The 27,895-nt window shown below is 42.8% G+C and overlaps 1 protein-coding gene across 1 annotated transcript in view; it reads left to right on the top strand.

Moving 5' to 3' along the window:
- The window catches only part of gsg1l2b (gsg1-like 2b), a 92,706-nt gene that overhangs the window by 33,249 nt on the left and 31,562 nt on the right, over positions 1-27,895 (top strand). The gene's annotated exons all lie outside the window — the stretch shown is intronic.

The raw sequence follows: 27,895 nt of genomic DNA, 5'->3' as shown, positions 1-27,895 counted from the left end.
CCTGCTCTAACCCATTATATTTTCTACATATTCCCATCAACCCCCCCCACCCCCCCCCCCCCCCCACACACACACACACACACACACACACACACACACACACAAATTGTATCACTCATCTGCATCTGTGGCCAATTAACCTACAGAATTTTGGCATGTGGGAAGAAACCAGGGGGCTTGGAGGAAACACACGAGGTCAGAGGGAGAACAAGCTGGATGCTGACCAGAACCTGAGGTTGGGGTTGGAACTGTCACTGGAGCTGTGAGGCAACAGCTTTTCAAGCTGTGTCACCATTGGCCCCACTGTCCATTTAAAAAAATGGAGGCCCACATCTTCACACATTTGGGCATTATTTCAACAGTGTTATGGGCAAAATATGATCTTTATAACATGGTTGATCATCCAACTGAAAAACACCTTGGAAAATGCATTTGATATATTTACTTTTTTTGGAGTCCAATTAACTCTGCAAAGTTCAGATAAGCAAACTGCCATCATTGTCTTTTGATAAATTTTCTAAGGTAGATGGGTTATAGGGAGGATTAGGGCATATATTCAACAGGAAGAGGTGAGGAGAAACATGTTTGGTACTTGAATCTTCTTCAGATTCAGTTCACTCCATGTATTTAGTTTCACTATATCAACTGTAAGTACAACCTGGAGTCATGTCCCATGGGCTCCTGGTGCAGATAATTGAGGATGAACGAATCCCTGATCATTTTGGGAAATACCTGTGAGCCGAGTGCTTGAATCAAAAATCTTCCACCTCAGATATGAGCAGTCAAGAGGGTTATTGCAGATTTGATTAAAAAATAATTCAGATTCTTAAAACGCCAAGGTTGCTCAGATTCCAGGTAACATTACTTGAAGACAAATAATAAATGGCCAATTCGAGCCTCTCATGTATTTTAGTACTGGGGGAATGTTTCTCATTATTGGCTGCAACTTTTTTGGAAGTTGAGAAAAGTTGTGGGAATGAGTTAGAATGATTAAAATTGCAGTGAAACCTCAGAAAGGTGCAATAACCACAAATTAATGAAAATGGACAACTGAAGTTATCGTTCTGTAGACTGGGGGGGGGGTAAGAACCACATAAAAAGGTGGCGCAGTTAGCAAAGCAGTTAGCTCAGCGCTATTACAATAGGCTCTTTCAAATTGCCTTGTAAAATCGGGTTAACCAGGTAATTTACTAAGTTGAAGACCCAGGTACAGGGCTATTTGAAAGGGCCAAAATGTGCAAGCCTCAGAGGTGGTCAGGGAATGGTAAAACTTACCCGAGTGTCCTCCTCTGCTTATTTGAGAGGGGTAATGGCTCACCCGGTTACTTTAAACAGAAAGGGAACAGAAAGAACAATGGCCAGGTTGGAAGTTTAACAGGTACGTCAGGCTGCTCTTTGAAAGGTGCAGGAGGTCCACGTGACCCAGTAATCTCACCTGGGCCACAGGAGGGCTATCCAAGTGCTGCAATTTGAAAGCGCCTAGTGTCTGCGAACCTGCCACTGTCTGAAAGGAATTTGTACATTCTCCCAGTGACCTGCATAGGTTCCCTATGGATACTCTGGCTTTCTCCAGCCCTCCAAAGATATAGAGGGTTAATTGGTCACATGGGTGTATTTGGTCAGTGTTGGGCTCATTTGCTGGAAGGGCCTGTTACCTTCCGTATCTATAAATGAAATAAATTTTAAACATTAAAAAAGCACAAGAAGACAAAGACATTCTGAAATATCCAAAGGGGGATGTTTGGAGCTCCCATGGATGGGAGTAGCATGAGATCTAATTCCAGATAAAAAGTGGGACAGGTAAATTTTGATTCAAAACAGGAAACCACACAAACCAATATCTATAGGGCTGGAACAGCAATGAACGGACAAAAATGCAGTGTTAAAATAATGAACTGGAAAACTCCTTTGGATGAATTAAAACTGCATCTGGCACAAACGCAGCAGCATCAAACACTGGCCATTAGTAGAACAAATTATGAAAGCTGGCCTTCAAATTGAGAGATAATTAAGTACAAGCTTTGACCCATTTTCCTGTCTTGAAAAGGACGTCAAAATGATAGCTGCCTGGATGACCAATGGGGCAGAAATTCAGATGAAATGAAAGGAAATTCATGGCAGGAGAGCAAATCCTTTTGCAGAGGAGAAGGAACGAAACAAAATGAGAGGCCAATGAGCACATATGGAACGTATACAAGGGAACACCCTTTCATCAATTTGAAAGGAACATGGTAGCCGATGAAAGGGTGGAATAGAATAGGCTTCAGAGAAGTAATCCCTCTGTGGAAACAAATGGAATGATTGAGTTGCTGAATGAACTTACCCTATTTTCCTTTACAAAATTAACAAATGATTCCAGTGTCAAAATGAGGGGGAGGCCAATCGATGTGAAAGGTTGATAACACCTAAAGATAGGAATGCTTAACAGTTCAGAGAAAATATACCTTAATTTTTTGTGAAAGAAGTCAATCTAGGTAACCAGCCAGTCCACCTGAGATGAGGGAGTGGTGTCAGAGGAATGAAAGTTTACTAATGACACCATGGCAATAATCCAAAACCAAATTGTTACTTGGAAAAACATGGTGAATCAATGACAGAAGGTAAATTTGTTAATGGCAAATTGCATTTGATTAAATTCGTTGATGGCGTAATAGAGAGGTTGATGAAGCTCGTACAATTAATATTATGCATATTGACCATGGAATCTCATCTGACACAGTTGCACCTGAAAACATTATCAGCAAAGAAGATGCTTCATTGAATTAAAAGAACAACAGTTGCCTGGGTCGGAATGTGTTTTACATATCTATTAATGACAAGGAGAGCATCAACCCCATGCTGGCGTGAGCTGGATTCAGTTCCTGTTTGTCGCTGTCTGCGTGATGTTCGCCCGGTGCACTCCTGAGTTTTCTCCAGGTGCTCCAGTTTCCTTCCATGCGGGTTGGGAGACTAATTGGCCACTGTAATTTGTCTCTAGTGTGTAGGTAAGTGGAAGAATTGAAGGAGCTGATGATAAACTAAGATAGGATTGGTGTAAGTGGGTGCTTAATGGTCAGTAGAAATGGTGTCTTCAAGCTAGGACGCCACTGTTTGCAACAGTAAGATAGTCTCAGATATCAAGGTGCTGCAGATCGACAGTCACAGGCCGGGTTAGGTTCAAAGCAGTGATATGAGGTGAAGTATTTTGACAGGAGGGCTTATACGATTGATAATGTGCAATGTTAATAAGGCCGCCAGAACAGAGAGGCAAGAGCAACGTTTAGTGCTGAAAGAAAGTTGGAATTTTCCCAATTCTGTTTGCTCTGCTGGGCGTGAAATCTATCACAATTTCCTTGACACTTGAGGAAAGGTATCAGTTCTCTGTTTTTGCAACATCAAAGTTTTAAGTAGGCTGTGTTCCAGCACCAAGTCCCAGAGTTAGTCACTGACATTTAGAGTGGCAGCCATTTCTCCCCCACTGACTCAACTGCCCTCCTAATTATGACTCTGGCTCTCCAGATTTCATTCTGTGGTTGGAGAAATAATTTCACAGTGGCAGAGAGCATTTGCAATAAGATGTACCAAGTAATGGAACATTCGATACAAGAAAGGGAAAGCGCTGCAATCTGGGGAAGATCAGAGCGGCAGCTACAATTCTCACTGAAAAACAGAAGAGGAAAGTCACCGTCGTCAGAGAAACGCGATTTCACTAACTTGTGTATGTAATAGCAAATGATAATAAACTTGAACTGGAAATTGAATGAAGGGACGTTGAAGAGGCTCTGATGTAGGCCAAGGATGAAATGTTTTGATGTTTCTGGAGGTATAATTATTGATCAGGGTCCCTTGCTCTTCTTCAAGTGACCTTTATCGCTCTGAGGGAAGAAAGGATCTTGATTGTATAGTTCAGCTGAAAGTTGCCCCCACTGTCTGAACTCCAACGTGGTGATGAATTGTTCATGTGAGTGCCTGCTCTTGAGGTGACTTGAAAGCATCGAACTGAGATAAAAGTGTTCAGCTATAAGGGATTTAGAGGACAAGATGGAGAAAATGAGTGCTCTATTTAAATTCAGCAATAGATTTAAAAGGAAAGGTTTCAAAAGGTATGGGTCAAAACCATACAAATGAGACCAGCTGGGGTTGACAAGTTAGTGAGCATGGACAAGATGGACTGAAGAGCTTTTTCCTTGCTAAAAATCTTGATGATTCTAAAAACATACGAGGTTGGTTAGTTAATTAGGTAGAATTTGGTGGCAAAGGTTTCATGGGCCAGAACATTTAGGCACTGGCGAGCGGCAGTGCAGAAAGAGTGGTGGTATTTAGTGCGCTGGGGTGGGGGGAATAATGAATACATTTTTTAAAAAGTTTAGCATGGTAATGGGCCCACAAGCCTGTGCCACCCAAGTATACCAATTAACCTACAACCCCTGTACATTTTGAAGGGTGGGAGGAAACCAGAGCACCCAGAGGTAACCCACGCAGATGCAGGGAGAACATACAAGCTCCTTACAGACATTCTTGGATTCGGAGCCGGGTGGGTAGCACCTGTAACAGTGTTCCACTAACTGCCTCGTTGACCATGCCGCTAAAGCAATTGTGTTGTAAATCGTCTTTATTGAATTTAATATTCCGATTTGCCAAGGGGTGCTGCACACCAAACTCATTCATTGTCGGTAGGTTGGCCCTGAAGCTTCAGAGTTACAACAAGCCACTAATCTCTGCCACAGGTGATATCGCGCTCATTGTGTAACTTCCAGAAAGCCAGTACCGCAGTTTAAAACCCATAAAAGAAGCAAATGTTTTAAAGCAATCTGAAACGGTTAGTGCAGAGGGTTAGATATTGTTATTACAGCGATAGCAACCCTGGCTCGAATCTGCCGTTCTCTGTAAGGTGCTTGCGCCTTCTCCCTGAATCCTGGTGCTTCAGCTCCCTCCCACATTCCTCTTTCAATATTTTTATTAGTTTCATCCTATCAATGTTACAGAGATATATGAGAATAAAATAGAATAATTACAAATCTTATCCAATAACACAGATAGTATTGTATCCTATGTTACATTAAAAAATGGTCTAACCCCACCTGACAGAGGCTATTGGCAGAACATAGACAAACCTCCACTGAAAATTTAAAAAAATAAACAAGGTATCCAAAGGGATCACAGCAGAAAAGAATTAATCATACAAATTTTGAAAATATTTGAGAAAATAACCCCATAAAGAAACAAAGTTAAGATTCATTTCAGTCGTAGAACATCTAATTTTTTTTCTCCCAAAGTCAGACGTGCCTTCATGTCAGACACCCATTGAGTGCGATTGGGAGGGACAGCATCTTTCCATCTCCTTGATATGGCCCCTCTAGCGATAAGGGCAGCTACGTGATATGGTGACGCATCACAACATCAAACCTGTTGGGCCATTTATTTGAAAGAGAGCGAGGAAAGGATTTGGACTCAAATTGATATTAAAAACTAAAGACAAGGTATGAAATAGTTTCCTCCCACATTTGAAAGATGTTCCCGGGTTTTGGTTAATTGGTTACATGGGTATATTTGGGCAGTGCGGGCTTGTGGGCCGGAAGGACCTGTATTTCTAAATTTAAAAAAAAAATCTTTTATCAAACATTACCCATGAAAGTTATACATAGCAAATCCAAATGTAAAACTTGTCTCAGATAAACAGCATATCCCTGTGTGGAGATCTTCAAGTAAAAAACACCAAAATGCTGAAGGAACTCAGCAGGTCTTTTCAGCGTCTATAGGAAACAAAGGTATATTTCCGATGATTTGGGCCTGAGCCCTTCTTCAAGGAAAAATCACGTCAGAAGCGGGATGTGTCAGAAAGTCTCAGAATTCCAAACAATGGGGGAGGAATCCAGACCAACAAATGGTGTTAATTGGATTTGATTAATGACTAGGTAAAATTGATCCTGTCTGAGTGAAAGGAGTCAGGGAATGGAGACATGATAAGGGTAAGAAGGTGGTGGGGGGCAGGAGGGGAGGTTTAATGAAAGCCAGAGAAGTTGATATTAATGACATCCGGTTGGAGGATGCTCATTTGTTCAACTGAGACCATGGACAGACATGTTAGCAAGGGAATGGGTTGGAGAATTGAAATAGGTGGCCACTGGGAGAGCCACACTATTGTGATGGGGAGAGCTGAGGGGCTCAGCAAAGCAATCTCCCAGTTTGTGTCCAGTCTCTCCGACGTAGAGACCACAGTTGGAGCACTGGATGCAGTAGATGACATCTGCAGATTCACAAGTGAAATGTGGTTTCACTTGGAAGGACTTTTTGGGGCCCTGAATGTGCTGAAGGAGGAGGTGTGGTCGCAAGTGGAACATCTCCTCTGGTCACAGGTGTAGGTCGCAAAGGGATGATTGGTTGAGAGGGAGGAGTCAAGAAGGGAGTAACGGAGAGAGCAGTCACTGCTAAAGGAGGAGAGGGGAATATGTGTCTAGTGGTGGGATCACGAGGTAGGTGGTGGAATTGGCAGAGTAGGATGTGTTGGATATGGAGGCTGGTGCAATGGTAGGTGAGGACAAGAGGAATCTTGTCCTTGTTACGCGTAGGGGTGGAGTGGGCCAGGGCAGATGTGAGGGTAATGGAGATAAGCAGGTCAGTGCAAGTTGATGGTGGTAGAGTGAAGGCCACATTGTTTGTAGAAGGAGGACATCTCTGATGATCTGGCATGGATGTCCTCATCCTGGGTGCAGATGCGACGGAGACGGAGGAATGGAGAGAATGGGACAGGGAGGGAAGAGGTGTCATCGAGGTTGCTGTGGGAGTTGATGGGTTTTTAGAAGACGTCTGTCGGGAGTTTGTCTCCTGAGATAGAGACAGGGATCGAGGAAAGGGAGAGTGTTGCTAGAGATGGACCAAGTGAATTTGAGGTTGGCGTGAAAGTTGGCAGCAAAATGGATCAAGTCAACGAGCTCATCTTGGGTACATGAGGCAGCACCAAAACAATCATCGATGTAGTGGAGGAAGAGTTGAGGGGTCTTGACCCTGTCGGCTTGCAGTATTGGATTGCTCCACGTAACCAACAAAAAGGCAGGCAAAGCTGGGGCCCATATGGGTACCCATGGCTACCCGTTTAATCTGGAGAAAGTGCCATGAGTCAAAGGAGAAATTAGTGAGGGTGAGGACAAGTTCTGCCAGCCGAAGGAGGGTAGTGGTGGAGTGTGACTAGTTGGTTCTATTGTCCAGAAGGAACAAAGGGCTTTGAAGCCTTCAGTATGGGGAATGGAAGTGTATAGGGATTGCATATCCATGCGATGATTGAGTTCGGGGAACTGGAAGTTGTTGAAGTGATGTGTGAGGTGTCCCAGATGTAGGTGTGGAGGGACTGGACCAGAGGGACAAAGCAGAATCAGGATAAGCATAGACCATTTTGGCAGGGCAGAAGCACACGGATTTGATGAATCCTCCGGGACAATTGTCGATCTTGGGTAGGAGGTAGAAATGGGCAGAGTGGGGGTGGGAAATAAAAAGGATGGCGTTCGTGCCAGGGAGGTGACCAGATTGATGAGTTCAGAAATGGTGCATGATACAGTGGTTTGATGAGTTTTGTTGGAAGGGTAAGTAAGAATCGGTGTCTGAGAGTTGTCATCTGGCTTTGGGCAGATAGAGGTCAGTGTGCCAGACATCTCCTCTACATTAAAGATACTGGACGCAGACTGGGAAATCCCCTTGTTGAGCACCTCAGCTCTTGTCCGCCACAATAGCGTAGATCTCCCAGTGGCCACCCATTTCAATTCTCCAACATGACAACATGTCTGTCCATGGTCTCATGTACTGCCAGTCTGAGACCACCTGTAAACTGGAGGAACATTTGGAGCACTCTCCAACCAGATAGCATTAATATCAACTTCTCTGGCTTTCATTAAACCTCCCACCCTCCCCCCCTCCCCCTCCTTCCCCCGTCATCTCTCCATTCCCTGATTACTTTCGCACAGACATGAAATATTACCTAGTCCTTTATCACATCCAATTAACACCTTTTGTTAGTCTGGATTCCTCCTCCCTTATTTGAATTCTGAGACTTTCAGATGCATCCCACTTCTGACTTTTCTGATGTTCCCTTGAAGAAGGGCTCAGGGCCGAAACCTCGGCGATATATCTTTGTCTCCTTAGGAGACCAGCTGAGATCCTCCAGCATTTTGATGTTTCAATTACAATCACAGTGTCTGCAGCCTATCATGTTACTCAGAGATCTTCAGCTGTCACATTGCTTAACCCCTGTTTTTCCTCGATGCTTACGATAGTAATTCGTTATTTATTCCATGACTTATTCCATTCGGTGTAAGAGATATTTGACCAGGATTGTCATTTAGAGCATGCTGTTCACTATAATTTTATTTGCATCAATTCACAAAATTATTCAATCCCTTTGGTGCTAAGGTATATTCATGAAAATCCCTTAAGACAGTGGTTCTCAACCATTTTTCCCTCATAGACCATTGTAGATATTTGTTTACTTACCGCAGACAAACCCATGGACCATCACTCAGGAGCCATACAGCTGCAGGGGAGCTCGAGCCCTTCCCTACACCAACAACACAATTTCTGTTTTTTTTTATTTGCTGGGAAATTTTCTGAGAATTTGGGGGGGTTTTTGTGGTCAAATTTACAGCCTTGTTTTATGTATCTCTTGTTTATTATATTAGGAATGTTTGTCTTCATTGTTTCACCGCCCACAACAAGCCCACAGACCACAGGTTTATAGAGACTGTCTTAAGACATTCAAATTGCAATCAAAAACTGATTATTTTCTAGCAAGTAATATTTCCCTGATCTGACTATACCGTGGAGAAAAGGTACCATGACACTTTCAGTTTTTATTCATCACTCGAAGTCCTTTTAGTCACGGATTCAAACTTTTATCTACCTCCCTGGTGATTGTCTTTAGGTTTCAGCGGTATGGTGTCAGTTTCTGATCTCGCCTTTTATATTTTTTTACACAGTTGTTGCATTCCAGGAAATTATTGGCATTTTCCCAGAATGCAGACTGTGTAAAAATGAGGGATCCACTCCCGTTCTGACATATTACCTCCTAGGCCATCAGTAAATTTCCCAGATTGCCTGCAGTCTAAAGTTAACTGCAGGTGACCCATGAGCAACAGGCTAATTAATATGTATCGATGACACGCGTTGTAAGTGCCACCTCTTTAATTATCACACCTCGTATGTTGTCTAAACTTGCACAAGGAAATGGAGATTTCGAGTTTTGGTCGTACGCATGCCGAGACCGCCAACATTCTTTAGACCGGTAAAACCATGCAAATTATATCTAAAAAACATTTTTGGTTCATTAATTCTCTCGGTCCTTTGCTAATTTCTTGTAGGTTTTCAGTATCCCAAAGCATCACTCACTTTCAGTAACGAGCTGCTTACCTTGTGTCCCATGGGTCAGATCCGTCTGTTCATTTGTAATTTGCTGCTTATGCTCCATTTCATTTGCTCTCTCTGCCTATTCAAGGAATTATAGAGGCATGCATCTCTGGCCCAATACCAAGTAATCATTTACACTCATCTCATTTTATTTTCCCCACACTCAACTGGTCAATGCATTGGTGGAGAATAGGAGCAAGGTGCACACCCTCGACATCTTGGTGAATCTCCTCTCTACCCATTCCAACTCATTGATATCCTTCCTATAGCTGGGTGACCAGAAATGCATTCAATACTCCAAGTGTGATTTCATCCATGCTCTAAAAACACACCAAAATACTGGAGGAACTCAGCCCGTCCTGCAGTGTAGGAGACAAAGATACACCCACCCTTCAGGAGGTCAGTAGGATGGAGACCATGCCCCATTACTCATTCCATCCAAAGCAATAATGCATTTTGTTTTAATTTGCACTACCTGTTGCTCCCCAGGCTAGGTCGACTTACCTGGATAGCACGCACAACATAGTTTCTCACTGCTTAAGGGTGCACGTGACAACAAACAATTCAATTCAGTTCGATTCACAGCAGGAACTCACAACTCCATAACAGGATCACAGGCAAAGGATTGGTCAGAGCCATCAAAACAAAACACAGCAGGTTGACACAGTGTAAGAGGAATTGTACTCAGGTAGGCTGTTATGCCTTCAATATCTTTATCATCGTTAGTGAACATTCGAGCATTCTGACTTTCGTGAGCATAAATGACAAAAACACAGGAAAGTTTTTTACTCATTAAAAAACCCCAAAAACTTCATCTTTTGGAAGTGTGAACTAAAAACAAAAAAAATGTGCTAGAAACACTCATAAGTTTGCAATGACTTTGACATAAAATATTAACATTGGGCAGAGTATTGAGTACAAAAAGTTGGGACTTCAAGATACAGTTGAATAGAGCATTGATGCAATTCATATGCAATTAACACCTTTTGTTGCTCTGGACTCCTCCCCCAGCCAGCATGCTCTCTAATCTGACCTTTCCTGTTTTTTACTCATTCTATGCTTGAAGAAGGGCTCAGGGCCTGAAATGTCGGGAATATATCTTTATCTCCTATGGACACTGCAAGACGGGCTGAGTTCCTCCAGTATTTCGGCGTCTTTTTAGAATATTGATGAAACCACATGGAGTATTGAATACAATTCTGGTCACCCAGCTATAGGAAAGATATCAATAAGTTGGAATGGGTGCAGAGGAGATTCAGCAAGATGTTGCAAGGACTGGAGAGCCTGAGTTATAGGGAAAGGATGGGTGACCTTGCCTTTATTCGCAAAAGTGTAGGAAGCTGAGGAGTGTACTTGTGGAGGTTTGTAATCTCATGAGGTGCATGAATAAAATGAATGCTCACTGTATTTCCCGGGTAGATGATTGTCGAACTAAAGGGCACAGTATTAAGGTGAGAGGGGAGATATTTAAGAGGGTCCTGAGGGGTCATTTAGTCCATGGATGGTATCTGGAATGAGCTACCAAAGGAATCTATAGAGCCGGACACAATTATGGCATTCAAAAGGCATTTAGACAGATAGGTCAATAGGCCAGGTTTGGAAGGACATGGAGCAACTGGAGGGAAGTGGGACTAGCCCAGAACGCCAACTCAGTCGGCATGGATGAGCACTGGCAAAGGGCCTGCTCCATGCCATATGACCACATGACTCAATAATTCTGCTTATTTCTTTCCATAGAGAGCATATTTTCTGTTAATGTTTTTACACATACCCCTCATTTCCAAAAGGCATTAGAGTTCAAACTGGAGCTGTAACTGGGCCAAGTCAGGTGAATGCAAGATGTTTCCTTCCTAACGAAACATTTTAACAATTTACCATCTTTCTTAGTCGCTTTCTGACCTCAACCTGAGTTCATTGAATTCGATGTCGCATCTTGTGGTGAAAGTCCAGTCTGTGGCTTGCCAGGCCAATTCCGTAATCATAGGCCACATAAGTATAAACTTAGTTGAAAACCAAATGATCCATTCAACCTTTAGTGTGCAAAAATGAAAGGAATCCTTGCAAGAACGGTGAAGCATCCATCGGGATGCAGTGAGCAGAGAACCAACAGCAATCTTGACAGCCAAGTTTTAAGTTAATTTACTTTTTTTAAAATTTAGACATTACCACACGGTAACAGGCCCTTCTGGCCCTTAAGCCTATCAAATGCACCAATTAACTAAGAAATCTCGTATGTTTTTGAAGGGTGGGATGAAACCAGGGCTCCTGGTGGATAACAATGCAGACCACAGGGAGAACCTACAAACTCCTTACGGATTTGTACCTGGTTCACTGGCGCTGTAACAGCGATGCTTAATATTTTGAAGATTGCACTCAGGTATCATTCCCCTTCAAACTGAAAGATCACAGATCACAGGGAAGGTGGTAGTTAATCCCGATCACCCAGTAATCTCTGCTCCGATTCCATGGATGCCACCTAACCTGTCATGTCGCAGTTGTCTCCGGCAGATTTACAGACAGCTTCCAATCTCCTTTCGGCTGAACTGTCTTTGATTCATCGATCGATCCTTCAGCCCAACTCGTCTATGCCAACCAAGATGACATTCTGAGCTAGTCCCATTTACCTGCATTTGGTTCATATCCTTTGAACCCTACCTGCCCTCTATATCTCTCTTGCTTCTTGACAGAATAAATATTTCCTTTGGTCCATGAAGGACAGTGTTCATCCTGCCCTCATTCAGAGTAGATGGCAAGCATTCCTTCTTGTGGCATTGCTGAACAGAAAATGGGAGCAGCAGTCGGCCATCTGCCCCCTTCAAGCCAGCCCCATTGTTTTACATGATCTGTGTTGGCTCAACTTTTCTTCCGAGGCTTTTTTCCCTCATTCCTTTCATTTTAAATGCTCCAAATGATCCAGTTGCCGTCATCTACCAGGGAGGAGAGTTCCAAAAATATAAATGCGACCTGAAAGTAGTATCACCAGATTCACTTCCAGTTATTTGTACTCAAACTCTGGTTAGCTGGAGAAAAAAAAATGTCAAGAGTGGTTCAGACACCAAAAAGGGAAGAAGATTAAAAATTTTTTAAAAACTTTTAGCGCTGAAATATAAACAAAATAACTCTGGAAACATTTTGCATCTGTGAAGAGATAAACAATGTTGATTCTTCAGTTTGATGACGCCCACCTCCCCCCCCTCCTCCCACCATTAGAGCAAGAGAATGAATTGAAGATTGAGTTAGTGGTCGTGTGGTGGTGGTGGCGGTGTTGTTTATATATATACAAATATAAAATTCAATTTAAAAAAAAAATTGATGTTTTTCCACGCTATTGTAAAGCTACCAAATTACTTCGAGACATCAGCAGGTTTACTTGCTCTGTCAATTGGACTTGCTCCCAGGGAAACAATGGTTGGTGGAATCACAGGGGTCAGGGGAAAACTAAAGTGAATCTGCTTCAGACGTCTCATTAACAATAAAAAAAATCACTCAAAAGCAGAAGAATCATTTATTTCAAATTGACACAGGTAATGTCTGTGAATCTTCCAAGTGTATGTAAAAACAAAATTAACAATCCAAAAACAAAAGGCTCAGATTTTGTTAGCGTACATGCATAACATCTCATACAACCCTGAGATTCCTTTTTCCTGCAGGTGTGGCAGAATTGGGAGTGCAAAAATAAACTGCGCCCAGCTTTTGAGTGATTTTTTTTATTGTTAATGAGCCCATTCAGAGCCAGCTCTTCAGTGCTTGACGTCCTGTTTTGCGGAAACTGCCAAAATGTTTGGCCTGGAAGTCAGCCTGAAGAAAACTGAGGTCCTCCATCAGCCAGCTCCCCACCATGACTACCAGCCCCCCCACATCTCCAACAGGCACACAAAACTCAAAACGGTCAACCAGTTTACCTATCTCGGCTGTGCCATTTCATCGGATGCAAGGATCGACAACGAGATAGACAACAGACTCGCCAAGGCAAATAGCACCTTTGGAAGACTACACAAAAGAGTCTGGAAAAACAACCAACTGAAAAACCTCATAAAGATTAGCGTATACAGAACCGTTGTCATACCCACACTCCTATTCGGCTCCGAATCATGGTTCCTCTACTGGCATCACCTACGGCTCCTAGAACGCTTCCACCAGCATTGTCTCCGCTCCATCCTCAACATTCATTGGAGCGAATTCATCCCTAACATCGAAGTACTCAAGATGGCAGAGGCCGACAGCATCGAATCCACGCTGCTGAAGATCCAACTGCGCTGGGTAGGTCACGTATCCAGAATGGAGGACCATCGCCTTCCCAAGATCATGTTATATGGCGAGCTCTCCACTGGCAACCGTGACAGAGGTGCACCAAAGAAGAGGTACAAGGACTGCCTAAAGAAATCTCTTGGTGCCTGCCACATTGACCACCGCCAGTGGGCTGATATCGCCTCAAACCGTGCATCTTGGTGCCTCACAGTTTGGCGGGCAGCAACCTCCTTTGAAGAAGACCGCAGAGCCCACCTCACTGACAAAAGGCAAAGGAGGAAAAACCCAACACCCAACCCCAACCCACCAATTTTCCCCTGCAGCCGCTGCAACCGTGTCTGCCTGTCCCGCATCGGACTTGTCAGCCACAAACGAGCCTGCAGCTGATGTGGACATTTACCCCTCCATAAATCTTCATCTGCGAAGCCAAGCCAAAGAATGAGACGTCTGAAGCAGATTCACTTTAGTTTTCCCCTGACCCCTGTGATTCCACCAACCATTTTTTCCCTGGGAGCAAGTCCAATTGACAGAGCAAGTAAACCTGCTGATGTCTCGAAGTAATTTAGTAGCTTTACAATAGCGTGGAAATACATCAAAGAACTGTAAAAGGATAATTAAGGTAAACAAACTGTGCAATACAGAGAGAACAAAAATAAAATCAATATCGGGCACAAGTGAGAGACCTTAAATGAGTCCCTGATTGAGTTTATTGTTGAGGAGTCTGATGGCGGAGGGGGAGCTGAACCTGGTGGTGCGAGTCTTGTGGCACCGATACCTCTTTCCTGATGTCAGCAGTGAGAACAGAGCGTGTGGTGGGTGGTGTGGGTCTTTGATGATCGTTGCTTCTCTCTGATGGCAGCGTTCCCTGTAGATGTACTCAATAGTGGGGAGGCTTTTGTGATGTCCTGGGCTGTGTCCACTACCTTTTGGAGGGCTTTACACTCAGGGGTATTGGTGTTTCCATACCAGACGTGATGCAGCCAAGTACCGAAATTGAACCCAAGTCCAACCTTCCAGAATTAATATTGTCACCCATCTATTTTAAGCTTTCTTCTTTGAAAGCGGGCCACACAGAATGCCTTTTATGGTGGTATAAGGTGGAAATGCCCATATGGAATAGAGTGCAGGGATTGAAATTCTGACCAATCACAATGCAGAAGGTAGATTGTCATTTGGGTTACATCCTTCTTCTTTAGGACCACTTTGCTTCCAAACATTTCTGCTGAACGTTCAGAAACAGGAAGCTAGTTTCAAGGTCAACCCCGTTGAGGATCTGGGTGTAGCCCAATGGTGTACTGGATAAACTGGAGCTTGACCTGCAAAACAAAGCTTTGAGAGAACAGGCGAGAAGTATGTACCAATTCTGAGAGAGAATCTGGAATAGAATAATCACCGTGACATGGTCCATCAGACCTGAAGCGGAAAAGGCAGAGGGTCGGGATGGGGTGGGCGAAAGAGGACCTGGAACTGAAACAGTAGTGGCACTGATGCGGACATGAAAGAATGAAGGCAAAGTGGTCTGTGTAAGAGGAGCCATGAAGGAAATGGAGACAACTAACCCATGGACTGTAAAAGTAGCAGAGAGGATCACTAGAGTCTTTCTCCTCCCCCCCCCCCAGCCCCACCACCACCCCCCACCCATATTGATGTGATCTATCGGGATTGTTGTCTAAAGAGGGCACTCCAAATCATTGAAGACTCCTTCCACACCACACACACACAGCATCTTTCAGCTGCTCCCATCAGGAAAGAGATATAGGAGTATCAGAGCCATCGCCACCAACTAAAGAATAGCTTCTTCCCGTGTGAAGTGAGAAAGCTGAATAACCAAAGGATCTGCTCACACAAACATCCGAGATTCTCCTATTTACAAAATCGTATTTATTTGAACTGCATTTGTATTGTTTGTCCTGTATATGTCTTATGCCTGACTGTGAGTCTGCAAGTTTTGCACCGAGGACCGTAGAACACTGCCCGGTTGTACTTGTGCAATTGGATGATAATAAACAACTTGCTTTGACTTGACTTGGATGTGCAACAGTAATAGGGTGCAGCGAGAGCTGAATAATTGGAAGTAGACCACGGCATGTGGCGAGGCGTTGGTTTACGAGCTGGCACACCAGGCAGCGTGAAGCGTGGATGGGTCGAGATGGTAGAGTGAACAACATTGGACCCGAAGGCGGTGGTCGGTCAGGAGAAGCACAGAAGCTGCAGAATGACCTGGAGTGGAGCTGGTAAACTGGTTGCGGACCAGGCAGGGTGGAGTTAAGTCAGACCTGGAAGGGAAATGGCTCTGAGCTGATGTGGACCTGAAAGTGTGACTTTTGCAGGGTGAACCAGAAGCAGTGGTGGAGAGACTGAATTTGCTCTTAACCAAAGAATGCTCAATTATCTGTTATAGGGTGATAGGAACTGGGCCCTGAAAATTGAATACAAGCACTAGATGGGATACATGTAGGCCAGTGCAAGGGGACATAGACAAGAAGAACAAGAGGGCCTCTTTTGGTGCTGTCTAATCACATCAAGATACAACAAACCTTGCCAAGCGTGGCTGAGCTCTTGCTTTAGACTCTGCAGTTGGAAGACAAGGGACGTGCGTACAGTGGGAGTGGACTGCAGGAAGGTCCATGCAGGCAGCAATGAGGCTTGCATGGATTGTCAGGGCCAATCTGAAATCCCTCAAGATTTTCTTGAAGACCCTGCTCGATGAGGTCCATCCCCAGGCAACAATGTCATACAGATGGAAGCTGCATATTCCAGACTGGCCAGCAGACCTCATTTGCTAAGCACCCCTGGTTAAGGAATATTGTTGTGGTGAACTCCAGCAGTCATCATGTGCAAATACTCCTGAATATCCAAACCTTTATTTGTAATAACAGGTATAAAACTGTTTATGATCAGTTGAACAGTTCAGGACATTGGATCAATGCTCAACCATTGTTGTAGGTTCATAGTGAATGAAACACTGTGTTATCTTGCACCCTTAGCATACAAAAATATTTCTTTTAGATCAATCATGGGGATTGATTAAGGATCCCTGCAGATTTCAACCAGAATCATGAACAATTTTTATGCAGAGATTGAAGTATGAATAGCTAAACAATCAATACCATGGATGTAATATGTGGTTATCGGAACTGCAGCTTGCTCAGAGCAAACTGTCCACCTGGCCAACCATGCTTTTTGTTATTTATACCCAAAGAGCCTGTGATTTGAAAAATTTTGTACTTTTCGCAATTAAAGTGCAAGTTCAAGTTGATTATCAGCTGGGATTTTACAACCCGATGGTGTAAAACATGCAGAAATACAATCAGACAGAACACACATACTGACAAACACCACATATGTTGGACAAGTATTCATCTGTACAATTACATATTTTTTAATGGATATGAGAATCTCGAATGGTCGTTCAGCATTCTCACAGCCCATGGGAAGAAGCTGTTCCACAGCCTGGTGGTGGTGGGTTGGATAATTCTGTATTTCTTTGCCGAGCAACTGAAAGATGTGTGCAGGGTGGAAGGGGTCCTCAATGATTTTGCGCACCCTCTTCAGACATTGATCAATGGAGGCTAAATATAAAGAAAGAGATTCTTCTTATTATTTGGTTCAACAGGATTCCTATTCAGGAATAGATTATTTTTTGGGGATCGATACATTTACACAATAGGATTATGTGGATTGAATATAAAGCCAGGTTAATATCAGATCATTTACCTCTTGTACATACTATTGAGATGTCAGACAAGCAAAAGATGGTTCATAAATGGTGTTCATAAATTGTTGTTGAGAAGAAGAGATTTTTGTAGATTTATTAGAACTGAAATTGAATTTTTTTTGTGAGGGTAATTAGGATTCCACTGCTAATAAACTTTGTCTTTTGGGATGCATTAAAAGCAAATTGTTACTTTCTCCTCCAAAATGATAAAAGACTATGTAAGGGAGGTGGGAAAACTGGAACAGGAGATAACAGTATAAGAAAAGGATCTACAAAAAAGGAGCTCAAATAATACCTATCACATTGATGAATAACGTTAAGTGATAAATGAAGATGAAATTTATCTCAATTGCAAACCATCATTTTCATTACAATATTTAACTCAAATTCTTTTGTAGTTGTTTTATGTTCCTGTTATGATCCATAATAAGAGCAAAACCTATTTGATTGATAGATTTATGAACATTGATGCCATCAAGAGCTATGGGATTCTTTTTCAGGTTTTCAGCCTGACTGTTAGGTTAATGAACAGGCTTATTGGAGAAGACTGCCACAGAAGCAGTCTCCGTAGATTGTTTGGCGTTGCTGTTCACTAAAGTGAGCTCTGGCAAAAAAAAAGCTTCCATCAAAGGGAAAGCTAAACTGCTGGAAGAACTCAGCAGGTCAAAGCAGAATCATGGAAGCAAAGGAGTGGTTGGTGTTTCAACTCAAGGTACTGCAAATATCAAGTGGTATCCATTTTCAACCAGCTGAGCATCTTTTTAATCACTGAGTGTGCGAAATCCGAAAAGACACGAGTAGGAATTGAGATTCCCCCCTAGATCATCTATCTGAGTGCCATATTTTCAATTAAGTGATTCTGAAAATATTCTATAACCTGTTAGCAGCTATTTTAATGTTAGTCCAGACCGAATCTGGCAGTCGCTGTACATTGTTCACAGTTTGAGCCCAGATATTTGGGTATGCATTCCACATCCTCAGCTAGAGTAGAATATTGCTCAGGTTACACCTCAGTAAGAAGGTAATGCTGTTGAGGAGAATGCTAAAGAAGTCCCATGAAAAAAAAATTAAGTGCTCTACTCATCACAATTCTCAGAGAATTAACCACACACATAATAAATCCAGCCATATGTTGGATATTTATATAGCTCCATACATACACTTAATGATTGTCCAGATTTTTAAATGTGTTTTGTTCTATTGAGGAGCAGTTGCCTTCCGTAAGTCAAGCTTGCAACCAATTTGTGTGTAATAAATGTCTGCTCATAAAGATGGAAAGATCATCCTTTTTTTCAGGTGTTGGTTAAGAAGGGGTGGGGGTTTAACGTAAGCCAGAGAAGTCAATATTAATGCCATCCAGTTGGAGGGTGCCCATTTGGAAAATGAGGTGTTGTTCCTCCAATTTATGGGTGGCAGTACATGTGTACACGAGCACTGAAACAAGCCCTTGCAGGAGGAGAACGTTTGCTCTTCACTATTCTACACGGGAAGCAGTGAAAGTGGACATTCCCCACATAGTTTACCCACCCTGGCCTCGCAAAGGATGAGTATGGACAGTGTCTTTTCCAGCAAATCTATATGTTCAAATAAGACCATTCTTGCTCAGGAGATCCTTTGAGACTGAGGATGTTTAATTCAATCAGTTCTGTAGCTGATGGAGCTTGTATGGGAGCTGCAGACTCTAAATCAGGGGTTCCCAACCTGGGCTACATGGTACATTTGCACTTTTCAGGGGGTACATTGGGACTGAGAGAATAACCACTACTGTACAATACATGGTGTTGTAATCTGCAGTCAGATTGCACAATGTTATGTTTTTTTTTAATCCTTAATTTTTAGGGGTACACGGGAACCAATAAAATGCCCAAGGGATACAGAGGAACAAAAAGATTGGGAAACCCTCCTCTAAATCAATTGTAGTTAGAGGTCCTAGAATCTGTAAATTTATAACCATTATTTCCAGAGCTGTTCCTTTATTACTCAATGGTGCAAATTATTGGGTCCTGGGGATTTATTAACATTCAATGTCATTAATTTCTTCAACATCTTGCTTTAACTATTATTGATTTCCTTCAACTCATCTTTTCCTTTTGACTCGTGGTTCACTGGCATACCTGGGAATTTATTAGTGTTGTTTTCTGTAAAGATTAAATATTTGTTTAATTTTTTTTCATTTTCTTTCTTATAAATTCTTCCATCTTCGAACATAAGGGACATAGAACAATGTTCATAATGCTCTCAGGGTGTAACAGGAAAGGAACATGGTAATTTTATTCTTGGGGAACTGTTGCAATAGGTGTTGCGTGGCCCCTGTGGAACCCCAACAACACAAGCAATGTCTCCATACTAGGATTCTTAGCCGATCTTGCGAAAGACATGATTTACTGTTCAAAGAAAATGAATGCTTTCATTGCAATGAAAATCAGAATCCAAATTTATTCTCATGAACAAGTCATGAAATTCGTTGCTCAGGTCAGGGCCCGATTAACGTAGCAGCAAAAGTTGCATATGCTACAGGCCCTAGATTTTCAAGGGCCCCCATGTTTATGTACTATGAATTATGAGAAGCATTTTTGTTTTCATCTTTGTGCAGCGGCAATGAGATGCCACATTGATAGTCTGTGTTAATAACCCCGATTAAAGGTGTTTAGCCAATAATCACCTTTAACTGGATTAGTGATTTTAGCCAAATATTACCTTTAATCAGAGTTATTACCACAGTCTATGGGTGTTTTGCATCTCTTAACCACAGCACAATAGTCTGATTAAAGATGATAATAGGCTAAAATCGCTAACCTTATCAATTAGCGGCAGAGCAATGGCCATCTTCCCTACCCATAATACCCCATGCAGCCATTGCTCTGCCGTGTATTGATAACGGGTGGCGCTACGGCACCAGTCGCCCCACCTTCGTCGGATCCGGAAGGCGCTATGAGGCATCTCTGGATATGAATGGGACGCTGGAGTAGCCTTTTAGGGCTGCTGTCTGAAAGGTAAGTTCCCATTTTTCCATCCGCTCCGTAGCCGGTCTCAAGGCGGAGGCTCGAAATGAAATGGCCTACAGTCTGAGTGGTGTCTTTATAGGCAACTGCCAGTTTAGTAGCAAACTCTTCCTCCTGTTGGAGAGAAAACCTTGGGATGGAAGGTAGCATCTGGTAAAATTGAAAGAATCCCCACCTACTCAACCAATGGGACGAGAGAATGATGAATTGGAAATGATACTGGAAACTGGAAATGATATGTTTCATCTGAACTCATTCATTTGCACGAGGATCTAGTGTATCAATGACAGCCAGCAATCCAAACAAATGAGAGAGGGGAATTGTACACTTGGATCAAAGGGGCATTTTCTTCGTAAATGACAGAGCTGCAACACTGAGATCTTAAAACGCTGATCACTTTTGGTGTCTGTTCCTTGCCTAGGGCTGCAATTCCAATCATAATAAACAGATTTTTATTCCCTTCAGCTAAAATTGAAGGACTAGAAGAGGACACGGTTTTAGTTTTATAGTCATTGAAAGGTAGTGGATGTTATATTTTTTAACTTATTCTCCACATGTGAGAATTAAGTGGCAAATCCAACATTAATCATGAGCCTGGTGCAAGATAGATTGCTTCCTTGAGTTAGTTTTTGATTAAATTAAATGGTTTCTCAAACCAATGCAGAAGAGGCTTTCAAGTGTAGCCTGTTGCTGGGGGCTTGGAGCAATGAATGCTCCAGACGAGGCAAGCGCAGCATGAAATGTCTGGCTGATTTGAGACAGTCCCACAGGTTTCTGGTACTTGCTTTAAGGCGAAGAGGTTGAGAAGGGATCTGAAGAATTGGGTGTTAACAGTTCCCTGATTGTGTTGAAACTTCAGAACCAGCAAGCCCGGGTTCACCACTGGAACAAACGGAAGGTCGTGTGGCTGCACAGTTTACAGGAGTTTGACTCTGCAGACAGCCGACTAGTGGTCCCCCTTCGAGTGCCTTTATGGCAAACTTCAGTAAACAAGGCTCCTCCCCCTACTGCCATTAACACTTACCTCTCATCTACTTGCCGCACATCTCCCTAGGCCCTCACCCCTCACCCTCACACCATCCCCCCCACCCTCCAGACATAACAAGAACTTACCTACCACCCAACCCGCCTCCACATCCAGCATACTGTTCTCAGCATTTTCCGCCGCCTACAATGGGATCCAGCTGCCATACACTTTCTGTCGGGATTGCTCCTTCCACGACTCCTTCATCCACTCATCCCTTCCCATCATCCTACCCCTGTGATGGTTAAGAAGTGTTATACTTGAACGTACAGCTTCTCCTTCAGGGCGCGCCGAACAGTCTTTCCAAGTAAAGCAACGGTTCACTTGTGAATATGTAGCAATCATTTACTGCACTCAGCGTTCCTAATGTGACCCTCCACCCACCCACCCGCCCCCTGCACCCCGTTTACATCAGGGAGACTGGACACGCACTGGGAGATAGTTTTTTGAGAGCATTTGTTCTGCCTGTTACAACAGCAAGGGCCTTCTAGTGGTCAACCATTTTATTTCCCCACATCATTGCTGGACTGACTTGTCTGCCCATGTTCTCACGTACTGCCAAACTGAGGCTACTCAAAATGGAGGAACAACACAGTTATCTGTCACCAACCAGGTGGCATCAATATCAACTTGTCCAATTTCCATCAACCCCCCGCTCATGGTCTCTCTATTTCCCTACCCCATGTCTTTACTCCTTCCCTTTCTTCTCCACTCAGAGATCTACCCTACCTAGCCCTCTGCCCTCTCCCCTTATCACTTCTTTCTCTTCTATCCTCCCACTTGTATCCACCTCTTACTTGGTGCCTTGTGCTCCTCCCCCTGTCCCTTCTTCATCCTCACTTCCCCAACCTTGGATTTTGGGCATCTGCCAGACGACATTCATGACGAAGGGCTCAGGCCTGAAATGTTGACTGCCTTTTACTTCATATGGATGCTGCCTGATCCGAGTTTCTCTAGCACTCCTATTTAATGTATTTGCTTTTAAACTCCCTTTCAATAAGCCATGCGTGGAAACTCCCAACACTTAATTTTGATTGAGAAACTGCAAGGGAAAATATGGTAAATGATTGCATCTTATTATCTGGATAAAATGTACAATGACTCCCAAAGCAACAACTGAAGCTTCAGATTGAACACTACAAGATCTTAGACACGCTAAATTAATAGGAGATCTCACTTTACTGCTAGCTGTAGATTTTCAAACATTACCAAAATTCCATGAGATACTAAAGCAGATGAGTTGAAAGCCTGTATTAAAACATCACATATTTGGGAAAATTTTAAATGAGTACACTTGAAAACCAATATGTGAGCACATTTGACAGGTAATCTGTCAGGAAATTAAACATAAGAAATCAACAGGAATGATTCTGGTCAAATATTTGCATCAAAATTGTTACATTGCTGTATGATCAGATGCCAGCTGTTTTCCCAAATGTTGCTCGACACTTGCCAATGGTTGGATAAAAGAGTAAGGTTAGCATCGGAGGATGTTATAGTGAATAAAGGCATCCTTTATAAGGTGCCTGGACAACCTGTGCAATACAAATTCATCAACAGTGGAGCAGACATTGATGAGACTGTACCATTTCATGTTAATTTTTAAAAATTCTCTGCCAAGTGCTGTCACATCATTTTCAAAGAAGGAGCGCCGATCATGCGGCTTTGGATCGACCAATACCATGGAACGGGACAAAATTATCCATTCAGAAAATACTACTACGTGTCGCAAAGGTTTCCTTAATGATGGGTAATGCTCTTGGCCCTCAGATCCAAATTATCCCATCTGATCTACCTTTGCAATTCAAGCATCTTCAGTTCCCTGCTAAAGTTGCTGTGTTTACTGACAAGGGACAAGTCTTCATTAAAATCCTGCAACCACAGGGTCTGTGCTCAAGATGGTGGCACTTGTGCTGAGCGGCGTACCATGAGGGTTTGCAGACTCTGAGGGAGCAGCATACTGATGCCGGGCACCAGAACTGAGAAAGAACTCCCGCCCCCTGTTGAGAAGAGAAGCACAGGGGACGACTCTACAGGACGGTGACCCCGGCAGCGGACCAGCGAGGGGATCAGCAGCTGAAGGACCCACAGATGCTGTGGGCAACTTGCAGTCGGGGGGCCCACACAGGCTGTGGGCTGCTGGAAACTCACTCATGGGTACCCGGTATCAGAACTGGGATTCATGAGGACGCTGAGGGCAAGAAGGCTCTCAGGGCCTTGGGCGCTGAAGGCTTTTTGATCATATCAGAGTTTTGGATCTCATGCTCAAGTTGCTGAACTGGAGGCTGGCTGCTGCAGAGTCTGTGGGAGTGCTGGAGATGAATCCACAGACCCTCAGTATCTCTGAAGGGACTCGCTTTTGCTTCTCTTTTTCCTAATGTTCAGGGCACTGGGCAATGCTCATAGTGACTTTTTGTTTGCCTTAAGTTGAAGTATATCATGTAAATTATATTTTAATGTATTACAGTGCATTTCCGATGATCTGAAAACCACTCAACCAAAATTCCCAGTTATCCGAAAAAATATTACACTGGCAACATGGTGTCACAAGTTGAAAAAAAAGATATTTTCTTAAATTTATGCATTTTGTATGCAGAGATCATATAGTTTTATTGTAAGAATTGTGGTGAACTGTTGTTTACTCGTTTATCTGGTTCCGCCCCCTTGCTGTGATTATCCCCATGGCTCCACCCACTTGGCCCAGTATAAAGGCTTCAATGCCTTAACCCCTCCCCCTAAAGTCTGGGTCACAGCATGGGATACACTTCAAATTTATCGTGAATAAAAGCCTGTCATCATGCAACTCCAGTTATTCGAGTTATTGATGGCGCGTCAGGAATTGAAAAGCCTGCCATTGTTTTTTTCTTGTTGTTTAACCGCTGATACAAGTTTTCTGCTGATGCTACTGGGCAGCTTAAAGCAATTTCTCAGTTATCCGAAAAATCTGGTTAACCGAAAAATGTCCGGTCCCAAGCATTTTGGATAATCGGAAATGCACTGTTCCTCGTGACAATAAGAGGAACCTTGAAGCATGAATATACAATGGTACCCACATCTGTCCTCTCCACAAAAAGAAGCACAGGGAAAATCCAGTGTGGCCAATTTCCACTCGATCTGTCTGGTTTCAGTCATCAAGAAGGTAATGGAAGATGCCATCAATAGTGCTATTAAGTGGGGTTTACTCTTTAATGAACTTTTCACAGAAGCCCAGTTTAAGTTACCTGCTGAAAAAGAAATGAATGCACTCCTTAGCAACTCTGGGAAGCTTATCTTCAGAGACAGTGGTATTTTAGCAGGGACAGCCCCTCGGGAGCTGATTGCACTAATGTAGCATAAGCTTAAGTCTCCCAGAAAAGGTGAGATTATCTCCTTCTATACCAGAATACATGATCTCCAAAAGAAACACGAGTTGGCCTATTTAGTCATATATAAAATGCTGCAGGTAGCTTCTGAGAAATAAGTTGAGTCTTGCCACATCACTGGAAGTCTGATCACTTCCCTCAGTTGTTGGGAGTATCCTTTGGTCACTGTACTGGGCCAAGAGCCATGCTTAAATGGAGCTCAAAGGATTATTGAGGACTCTTTCCATCCAGTACACAATATTTTTGGCTTACTACCATTCAGAAGGAGGTGTAGAAGCATCAAAATCAGGACTGCCAGACTCAGAAATAGCTTTGTCCTGCAGGCTGTGATATTGATGAAAATTAGCCTGTAACTGAGTAAATCATCCGAATATATTTTGTATACATTTATTTTAAATTATGTGTGCATGTGATTATTCTGTGCTGCATAGGGTTAGGGTTAGGGTTAGGGGTTAAGGGTTAAGGGTTAGGGTTATGGATTAGGGTTAAGGGTTAGGGTTAGGGTTATATTGGATGGCACCATGGTGCGGAGAAACGCTGGCTCTCCACATACAGTCAGATGATAATAAACTTGATATTCATATTGAGATGTCAGCATCCAATTGGCAATAATACCAAGAGGTAGACCTTTGTAACCTGTGGTGTTATATATTTTAATTATAAATAATGCCCAAAATAATATTGGCGAGCACAGAAGAAATTATACTGAGTTAGGGAAAAATGCAGCTTTAGGGATTTTCATAGGAGTTACTTAATCACTCAGATTTTCTCTCGTAACATCATTGGACATGGCAGTTTATTTGCTTGTTCTGTTCACAGTGTCATCCTTCACCTTCTAGCAATTTAATAGCAGCTTATCTAGATAGAACAGGCACTGTTAGGAACAGAAGTTCTTCTCTTGATTTTTCAGCCCAGTGTTGGCACATTAAAATAAATATTTTGTGCATCTTCATTCTTGACTTGAAGATGTATGATAAGGGTTGAGGAAGAAATATTGGCAACAAGACAAGATAAATTTATCCTGATATTCTTCAAAATGGTGCCATGGAATGTATAGCTCAGTTCTGGGAAAGTAAGAGTCAATCAGATTTAGCATCTTAAAGTTCAGATTTATTGTACATACAGTATATGGCATCACATACAGCCTTGAGATTCTTTCTCCCTCAGGCAATGCAGAATTTCCATATGCCTGTATGGGAAGTGCAAAAAAAAACTACTCTAGATCAGTGGTTCTCAACCTTTTTCTTTCCACTCACATACCACTTTAAGTAATCCCTATGCCATCAGTGCTCTGTGATTAGTAAGGGATTGTTTAAGGTGGTGTATGCTTGGGAAGGGAAGGTTGAGAATCACTGCTGTAGACCCAATTGTTACTGAGACATTTTTCTTGATAAAAATTGTCATTGGCCCATTTCCTTTGGAGTTATGAAACCATGCACATAACGAGTCAATGAGGTACGATTAAAACAGTGGTTTTCAAACTTTTTCTTTCCACCCGCATACCACCTTAAGCAATCCTTTCCTAATCACAGAGCACTGATGGGATAGGGATTAGTTAAAGTGGTATGTGAGTGAAAAGAAAAAGGTTGAGAACCACTGCTTCAGAAGATAAGTACATATGTAAACAAACAAAGAAATGTAAATTAACGGACTGTTTAATACAAGACAAAGATAAATCAATAAAGAGAAAAAGAGCCTTAAATGAGTCCCTGATTGAGTTTGTCGTTAAGAAGTCTGATGGTGGAGGGGTAGCAGCTGTTCCTGAGGGCAGCACCTCAGACAACTCAGGCCTCCAGTGGCATTGTAGAGGAGTATCGGCCTCAATTCTTCACCATGGGATTTTGGAGAGAGGGATTCCTACCAAACAAGGATCGATCACTCCATTGTCCAAAAAAAATATTACACCCAGAATAATGCTTATTCCACCTTTAGATTTCAACAAAATGACCCTGGTCAATGGGAAGAAGCATGACAAAAATTCTACCCCAGGATACCTCAGAGATAATGTCATTTCAAACCTTTCAACTCACAGCAGGATTAGTGGAGGAACCAGTCCATGAAGTGGAAAAAAATGCCTGACAACATTGTTGCCAAGTTAATTCCTCAACTGCTCACAATTGAAATTTCTTGCACTTCCAATCATTCAAGCAAAGTCTGTGGTGAATGTCTGCCCAACTGCCTGTCTCCCCTCTGGCAAGCCTTGCTGTCCTAACATTGGCTGTGCATTATCTCTACTGTTAAGGGCACTCCCCTTGGGTATAACTGTATATGCATCTATTGTCTTTCATTATTGTACCATGAGTTTCTGCTAATAAAAGCCATGATTATTGTTTGACCACATCATCTTTGTCTACTTCATCATCATGGCCAATCCTCATTGCTCTTGTGACATCATGGACAGGCCTCATTGCTCTTGCGACATCATGGACAGGCCTCATCACCTCTTGTGACATCATGGTCTGTGGTGAATGTCTGCCAAGCTGTCTGATGAGCCTTGCTGTACTAACATTGGCTGTGCATTATCTCTACTGTTAAGGACACTCCCCTTGGGTATAACTGTATATGCATCTATTGTCTTTCATTATTGTACCATGAGTTTCTGCTAATAAAAGCCATGATTATTGTTTGACCACATCATCTTTGTCTACTTCATCATCATGGCCAGTCCTCATTGCTCTTGTGACATCATGGACAGGCCTCATTGCTCTTGTGACATCATGGACAGGCCTCATTGCTCTTGTGACATCGTGGACAGGCCTCATCACCTCTTGTGACATCATGGACAGGCCTCATTGCTCTTGTGACATCATGGACAGGCCTCATCACCTCTTGTGACATCATGGACAGGCCTCATCACCTCTTGTGACATCATGGACAGGCCTCATTGCTCTTGTGACATCATGGACAGGCCTCATTGCTCTTGTGACATCATGGACAGGCCTCATTGCTCTTGTAACATCATGGACAGGCCTCATTGCTCTTGTAACATCATGGACAGGCCTCATCACCTCTTGTGACATCATGGTCTGTGGTGAATGTCTGCCAAGCTGTCTGACGAGCCTTGCTGTACTAACATTGGCTGTGCATTATCTCTACTGTTAAGGACACTCCCCTTGGATATAACTGTATATGCATCTATTGTCTTTCATTATTGTACCATGAGTTTCTGCTA

Source organism: Narcine bancroftii, chromosome 3 (assembly GCF_036971445.1).
Source record: "Narcine bancroftii isolate sNarBan1 chromosome 3, sNarBan1.hap1, whole genome shotgun sequence".
NCBI lineage: Eukaryota > Metazoa > Chordata > Chondrichthyes > Torpediniformes > Narcinidae > Narcine > Narcine bancroftii.
This window is presented reverse-complemented; position numbering and strand designations above follow the sequence as displayed.